The 9,095-nt window shown below is 32.4% G+C and overlaps 1 long non-coding RNA gene across 1 annotated transcript; it reads right to left on the minus strand.

Annotated features, from left to right (window-relative positions):
* Positions 1-217: 217 nt before the first annotated feature.
* LOC118487615 lies at positions 218-1,888 on the minus strand. Its single transcript, XR_004882137.1, has 3 exons — positions 1,768-1,888; positions 984-1,299; positions 218-310 (listed from the first exon to the last, which is right to left on the minus strand). It is a non-coding gene; the product is annotated as an uncharacterized LOC118487615 (long non-coding RNA).
* Positions 1,889-9,095: the final 7,207 nt, after the last annotated feature.

Raw genomic sequence — 9,095 nt, forward strand, 5'->3', positions numbered from 1 at the left:
AATTGATTTCAATTGCTACTATTTACTCTTGATAATGTCACATACAATGGTCTATTGGTGAAAACTAGTTGTTATACATACAAAACAACTCTTAATAGTGTATTATATTTTGAAATATATAAATTTATATTAATTAAGAACATAATATGTTTCATACCATTTGAAAATGGTCTATTGGTGAAAACTAGTTGTTGTACATACAAAACAACTCTTGATAGTGTATTATATTTTGAAATAGATAAATTTATATTAATTAAGAACGTAATATATTTCATACCATTTGAAATATTTGAAGTTCTTGGGGCTTCACCTACAAAAATATTTTAGAAGTTATTAATTTCAAAAAGTAATTTTATATCCAATTAAGAGATAATAAAAATTAAAAGTAAAATAATAAATAAGAAAATTTAGAATTTGAATCATCACCGGTATTAGCAACTTTTGAAAAGATGAAGATTAAGCTTTTGCCTTTAAGATATATTTTTGAGTAAACTGCTAAAATAGTCCCTGAGATTTGGTCACTTTTGTCACTTTAGTCCAAAACTCAAATATTTTGAATCTTGGTCTTTGTGGTTTCAGTTTTATTGCTATTTTCATCCAAAAGCAAAATCTGGTCAAATTTTTCAGCTAACATCCAACTTTTTTTGTCTTTTTCATCCCTTTTAATGAAGGGCAAAATAGTCAGATTTTTTTAGTTTGTTATAATAAAATGTTAAAAGACCATTTTACCCTTCATTAAAAGGAAGGAAAAAAAAAACAAAAACACTCGATATTAACTGAAAAATCTGATCACATTTTGATTTTGGATGAAAATGACAACAAAATTGAAACCACAGGGAACCAGATTTAAAAGGTTTGAGTTTTGGACTAAAGTGGCAAATGTGACCAAACCCCAGGGACCATTTTGGCAGTTTACTCTATATTTTTGTATGACAAAATTGCAAAAATCAACATTTATGTTATACCCAAACTACACTTCGTACCTTTCACTATGAAATCGGCAAAAACCAATCTTTATGTTCATGTTTTGCTACAGGTTCAACCTTTAACACAAACATTGTTTGTTTTTCTTGGTTAAGTCACCTCACATGCAAAGCATGTGAGGATATTACTGTCATTTGCACATTGTCTTCCCCAATCCATCCTTTCAAACCCAGAAACAATGAAATTAGAACCAAAACACGTCCACTATCCATCCAGTTATATTTCTTGAAAGATCCCACTTTTTACTCCTTTGCGTTGCTTTTGTCTCACCTGCCCAAATGGAATAATAATCATCATCTCTTTCATTCCAGCCCCCTGTATTGAAATTTAGACACACATTCAAAGTCTTCGCATATATATGATATTTTCACAACAATCTTTTCATCATCATCAACATCGATTTCATATCCTACTTTGATCTTTAATCGATTTTTGCATAAACCCCATCTGGGTTCCTCAGATATTTTTGTTTTACACCTCACCCATAACGCCAATTACTTAAATTTTTATACAAAGTTATCGGTTTGATTGTAGACATAATTGATCAATCATGTCAAAAGAACACGGATCCATAACCAGAAACTTTATCTTTCACTTAATAAGAACTTTGATACAAGAACAAGAACAGATTTAACGAACTACAATAAAATAACCTCTCAACTCACCAGCAGATCATTAACACGATGATCTGCACTCTTTGATCTATACTACGAATGAAAATCTCAACACAAGACAAGCAAGAACAGTATGATCTATCAACCTAAGAGAGAGAAGGAAATGAACCAGAGATAATTCTGGAACTTGATACGTGCATCTCTAAACAGTGAACAGACTCCTTTATATCAACCACTTGCAGACAAAGAAAACCTAAGGAGTGAAGCAAAGCTCATTCGTCCAATTAAGCCCATCCGTATCTTTGAACAGTGAACAGGCTCATTTATATCAACCACTAGCAGACAAAGAAAACCTAAGGAGTGAAGCAAAGCCCATTCGTCCAATTAAGCCCATCCGTCCTCTGTCAGCCCAGCATCCTCCAGCCCATGTATGACAAAAAAAATAAATGTATGTAAAATGTATAATAATAATAATAAAAATGTGTTTAACAAAGTATAATTTTCAACACCCCCCCCCCAATCACTTTTATTATTAAACAAATCAAACTTAACCATTTACAAACCATAACATGTTGAGAAATAGACAACCCGTTTGGAAATATATCAGTTCTTTAATTCTCAGTTGATATACCAACTATTTTAATACACCCTTTTTGAATTTGTTCTCTTAAAAAACAAATCCAACTCAATTTTATCGTGAAACACCGGATTAGCAGCTATTGACATAGCTGCAGTATTATCAAAAAACAATTTAACAGGTAAAGACAGTGATAAGTTTAACTCCTTTAACAAGTTTATAAGTCACATAACTTCGCATGTCGCAGTACACATAGCACGATACTCAGCTTCTGCTACTGATCGTGAGAAAGTCGACTGCTTTTTACTTTTCCAAGCAATCAAAGAACTTCCTAGAAAAATGCAAAAACCTGTGACCGACTTCCTAGAGACCAAACACTTTGCCCAATCTGAATCTACACATGCAGACAGCTCTAGACCAGACTGTTTATCAAAAAAACATTCCTCTACCAGGTGCGCCTTTCAAATACCTTAGAACACGCATAACCAAAAAAACAATGACCCCTGGTAGACTTATGTATAAACTAACTCAAAATATGCACAAAATATAAAATGTCTGGTCTAGTATGTGATAGATAAATCAACTTGTCAACTAACCTTTGGTGCCCAGTCACATTTATCAAATTATAACTCTCTTTTTTCACATAAGGAAGTTACCATATAATTTGGTTCAATGGGATTAGACACAGGTCTGCAACTGGTTAACCCAAAACTCGGCAAGAAGTTCTAAACAATTTTTACATTGTGAACCCATTACTAGTTTTCAAAACTTCAATACCCAAAAATACTTTGGAGTTCCTAAATCCTTGATTAAAAACTTGGTTTGTATAAAATTCTTTACATTTTGTATTTCCATTTCATTATTACCAGCTACAAAATGCCATCAACATATATAAGTAATACCACAATTTTATATAACAACAACATAATGAATCCGGACTACATCCAGGAGGCACTTCGACAGTCCAAGACAACATTTAAAACATGACATGCGGGTCAAACAAATCATCATGATACGATTTGATAAACAAAAAAAAAACCAATCAAGATACGGTCAATTCACGAACCACACAACACAGATTACACATAAAAAAGTCTGATACAAATCGGCACTACTGTCTTAAAGAGCTTAGATTCAATCAATACAAGAAACTAACAACAGCTCTAAACCAGTGCAACTACAGAACAAGTCTGTATAAAACCATATCAACAACACGAAGAACTGATAGAAAACAACAGTACGATCTAACGGGACAAGACTCAACAACACAAAGAATCTACAAACGACCCTAGACCAGTGTGAAAAAAAAAACAAGCATCACCTAGACCAGTGAACTAACATCACTACGATCGGCGGTGAAGTCTCAAAGAGATGAATAAGAAACAAATAAGATCACCAACACAATGATCCTACACAAACCTCACTACGGTCGGACTCAAAACACGAAGGCAAACACTATGGAAGATTACATCTTTAAGATAGCATAACCTTTATAAGAAAAACAAACACACGGCGATCCCAATAACCAAGGGAATACATGTTTGTTCAAGAATCATCAGATACATATCTAATAACACATAAAAGTCACATGACTTTTAAAAACAATGAATCACAAGATTCAAGCAACAAGACTGATAACAATGTATACATCAGTCTACAAGATACAGCAAAACAAGTTCCAACAAAATACAAAATCACACGATTTGCAATTGGAACATACATCTCACACACGAGAACAAATACAATGCTGTAAAAACATTCAAAAACAATCCTGACAGTACTGCTGATCAAAATACGTGAGCCACACAGCTCGACTAACCAAACAATAAGACAAATAGGTCAAGCTAACTATTCAACAACATTATAGACAAGTAGACATACAGACCACAGTCGAAAGACATTTTAAAAACGTTCAAGACACAAATGAATAGGATGAGCATAAAACTCTACAATATTGCATTCTATACTTTCAAATAGTATTCGCAAAAAAATAAAAAAAACTCATCAAAAACACAATCCTCACAACCAAACACTGTTTATCACTATGATAATCAATCTTTCAACCTAACGATTACAACAGATTCAATAGAAACCAATAATCTAGGTCAAGAACAGTGAATATGCTTAAGAAAACAACGAAGAACACACAACATTTATCAAACACAAGATTGATGATGTCAATTCCCACCTTTAACCTTGACGAGTAAACAATTTCACTTGAAAAGCACCCCAGTTCACAAAACAGATTATCAACAAGATGACTTGTATCAAACTACGCTAAAACTAACGGATTCAATACACAAGAAACCTAGACTCAAATGCACAGCAACAAAACTTTCGACATGAAAACGCGAAGAGAAAATATTCACCAAAACAATTAAACAACACATCATGAGTACCAGCTTGCTCAAACAACAACCTTTCTACATATTTAAACTTTGAAAATTATACAAAATTCGGTATCAAAGATGTAACATACAGAATACCCAACCCAAAAGTTTATTAAACCCTAGAAGTATTCACAGGATTATTACAACCGAACGGACGAAGATACAGAAGAATCAATCTACTCTCAACCCTAACACACTAAGTGTAACATTTCCATTTTTTTATCATTTAAGAATTATAGGTTGTTTAAATTTATTAACCATTAGTAACTAGTTTTATTTTTAATATAATTATTCGACCCATAGAGTTTTAAAACTATTTTATATATATAATTAGTTGGAATGTTACACTAATTAATTGGCTTGTATATGTATGACATTTCTATTTTCTATATTAAAATAAAACATATAAAAACTTATATTATTAAACGGGTGGGCTACGGGTAAATTGACTCTTAGAAATATGAAGTACCTAGACGGGACTAGAAACCGTTTAATAATTAGAGTATAAAAATATATTATATTTGAATTTACTCCGTTTTTAATGAAACTTGGTTCAAAATGTAGATAAGATTGTTGTCGTTCTAACGGCATATTCATCATTTTATTATAAGTCATATTTTAGAAGTTATAAACGCCAAATAAGTGAAGCAGCTGAATTAATTATAACATATATATAAAATAATCAAATAAACTAAATCTATAAATTGTAACTTTAAACTCTGTGTATACGTGTGTCCTACAAAAGAATAAAAAAATAGAAATTTGAAATTAAATGCTGTGTACCTGTGTTGTGTAGTGTAGATAAGATGTTTACTAAAAAAACATAGGTGGACATTGAATTAAATTTAATAGATATGTGGAGGGCTTTGATCAAAAAAAGCATCAACTGAACGTGTTCTCCAATTCATTATTTCACTATAAATATAGAAGTTTTGAATTTTCCATTCTCACAATCTTTTTTTTCTTACTCTCTCTATCTCGCTACTCTCTCTCTCTCTCTCTCTCTCTCTCTCTATATATATATATATATATATATATATATATATATATATATATATATATACATATATATACATATAGGGAGCCGCTAAAATGAAAACCACCTCGAGTTGTAAGAACCGCGAGAACTACACCCCACGGAGCGCCGTTCGCCATGATTTTTTTTTACAAGTAAATGTGTATATTATAAACATAGCCGTAAAAAATCACGGCGAACGGCGCTCCGTGGGGTGTAGTTTTTTACACCACAAGTTTGGTGAAAAAAAAAAGAAAAAAGAAAAAAAATTAAAAAACACCAAACTTGTGGTGTAAAAAACTACACCCCACGGAGCGCCGTTCGCCATGATTTTTTACGGTTGTGTTTATAATACACACATCTACTTGTAAAAAAAATCATGTCGAACGGCGCTCCGTGGGGTGTAGTTCTCGCGGTTGTTACAACTCGGGGTGGTTTTCATTCTAGCAGCCCCCTATATATATATATATATATATATATTCTTTTTATTATTATTATTATTATTATTATTATTATTATTTACACTATAATAATAAAGCCCTGCCCCGTTTTAAGTGTTTTAACCCCTGATCACTGATACCTTGTCCGATTGATCTGAGGCTCCATAACGCATGTCAAGGCTCTGCCCGACTAAGTTCGTTGGGGTTCTGTCTCGTGACGTAGGGATAAAGTTGAATTTGAGTTATTATACTTAACACGGGTGCAATATATTTTATTAAATAGCACAGGAGTTATACCCAAGATTCTACCAGAAGACTTTTAGTTGAACCCTAAAGTTACAAAGTGAGTCCATTCTCTTTTCTCACAGTTTGTGAATCATTCTCCTTTTTTATCACCTTTTTGTGATACAGTTATATTTAAAAATGCTTTCCAAAATCCTAAACATTTATCAGTTATACTTACAGTGATTAAGTTTTTATATTATGCAATAGTTGCCGGTATGTGGGGTTTTTATACATTACTTGACCCCCGTTAATATTGACAAAAAAGTTAGCCCATAGTAGCATGACCACAAGCACGGGGGAATTGTGCCCCAGTAGCCATAGCCTATAACTAATATTATTTTTACATTAAATCATTAATAAATTTAATGTACGATTGAAATAAATCTAAATGGTGTGTATATAAAATAGAGCTTTATTAATCATTATTAAAATATATATTAAATAAAATATATTTAATAAATCTAAATTACTATTAACATTATAAAATAGTATTTAGTCAATAAATGTATATTATAATAAAATATGTTAAATATAATATCTTCTACTATACTAAGGTTATATTTTAAATCTTAGTCATGTTAATATATTAAATAATAACATCACAATTATCTAATTAATATATTATATTTGATAAAGTTATAGCTATTAATTTGACATAAAATGATATATTTTATTTTCGGGCTAATTGGTTTTGTGTCATAGAAATATATTTGACAAAGTAATTTCATGGGACACTACTAAGTTCAGAGTCACTAGTTGAGAGAATGATCAACAGTAATATGACCAGAGTCATTAGTTGAGTGAATGACCAACAGTGATATGACCAGAGTCACTAGTTGAGAGAACGATCAACAGTGATACGACCGCAGGCACCAGTTGATAGAATGATCAACAGTGTTAGGACCCCAGTCACTAGTTGAAAGAATGATCAACAGTGATTTGACCACGTCATGGGAATCGCCTAGTGACAAATACCTTTGAATAGTAGTAAGATATAATATATATTAATTGATAAACTTCACTATTGGACGAAAGTTAGCCGATGAGTGATATGACCACCGTCACATCGGAACTGCCACCGTGTGACAAATACTGATTGAGTTTTTAGGTAAATATAAAAAACTATAAAAACCTTGATGCTGTAAAGTATAACAGTATATATTTATAAAAATGGAATGAACTCGCCAGTATTTATTACTGATAAAATATTTTCAAAACGTGTTTCAGGTAATTTTGTTGTAAAGATAATAGTAGCCAGCTATGGAGCACTGAAGGCTTAAATAAAATGGCTATAAATACCTTAATAAAAGATGAAATTATGTCTTATTTATTTGGGTTTATCCCTATAAAAACAATTGAATTAAATATGGGTTTTAGCCCATTTGTTAATATTAAAAGTTCGGTATTTTACAAACTATGAAATTATTTCCTACCTACGTTCCTGATGAAAAATTTTCCGCTGCGTAATTAATAAACACCGGTACCATCTGACTGATTCACGGCTCCCGCTCCCAGGGTGGGATTGGGGGTTGTGACCGAAGGTGGTATCAGAGGCACTTGTTTAAGCTATTTAGGTGTTCTTTTAATACCTAAACTTAAACAACAAAGTTAGGAAATTAATACACAGTAACATATGTGTTATTTTTATAGATTTAAATATATGTATATATCTACATATATGCACATATGATTCTTAAAAGTATTGTTTTGTTTTAACTATTATGTGATATTAATAATTGAAAATATTTGCAATTCAGATGTCGAATGAAGTATCACATAACAGAAGTTCATGCTGATAATGAAAATCCTTTAGATAAAAATGCTATAGAAAATATAATAGCCCAAAGAATAGCTAATGTTATACCTTTAATAGATAAAGCTGTTAAAAACCACGTAGAACACACCAAAGTTGTGAGTAGCAAGCATACTCGCGGCGACAGTTTTAGCCATAGTGTCAATGGAGACAATGATGATATTATCAAAACCCCATTTCCCAAGAAAATGAAGGCGGTGACTCTCGGCTGTACCTACAAAGAATTTCTAGCTTGTAAACCAACTGAATTCGCGGGTAGTGAGGGAGCCACGGCTGCTCTACGATGTTTGGAAAAGACGAAAGTTGTTCTTAAAATCAGCAAATGTGCTGAAGAAGATAAGGTGATGTATGCTTCTAACCTTTTAAGGAAGAAGCCATAGAATGGTGGAATACAATTCTTCAGGCAAAAGGAAGTGACATGGCTTATGCCATAAACTGGGAAAAATTCAAGGAAATGGCAGAAAGAAAATTTTGTCCCCCTTATGAAAAGGAACGAATGGCTAACGAATTCCTAAATCATAAAATGATAAATGTGAATTGCCGGGAGTATACGACAACATTCTTCGAATACGCAAGAATGGTACCAACTCTGGCTTCACTAGAATCCGTACTAATTTCTCGTTATATTTGGGGTTTAGTGAGCGAAATTCGAGACATGGTCAAAGCCGCTAGACCACAGACTATCGAAGAAACATTGGAACTAGCTAACATTCTAACAGATGGACTAATCCGCACAAGAGAAGAAAACAAGAAGAAAGAGTTAGCCCAGAAAATTTCCCGGGAATTCAAGAAGAAAGGAACTGAACCGTCATTGGAGCAACCTACCTGAAGAAACTATAACAAAAAGCATTCAGGAAAATACCGTTTTAGGAGAACACCCTACTGTAACTTCTGCAAGATAACCGGGCATATAGATGAAGAATGTAGAAGAAAAACTAATATATGTTTCAATTGCGGAAAAACATGACACATCAAAC

This window comes from Helianthus annuus, chromosome 15 (genome assembly GCF_002127325.2).
Source record: "Helianthus annuus cultivar XRQ/B chromosome 15, HanXRQr2.0-SUNRISE, whole genome shotgun sequence".
NCBI classification, from domain to species: Eukaryota; Viridiplantae; Streptophyta; class Magnoliopsida; order Asterales; family Asteraceae; genus Helianthus; species Helianthus annuus.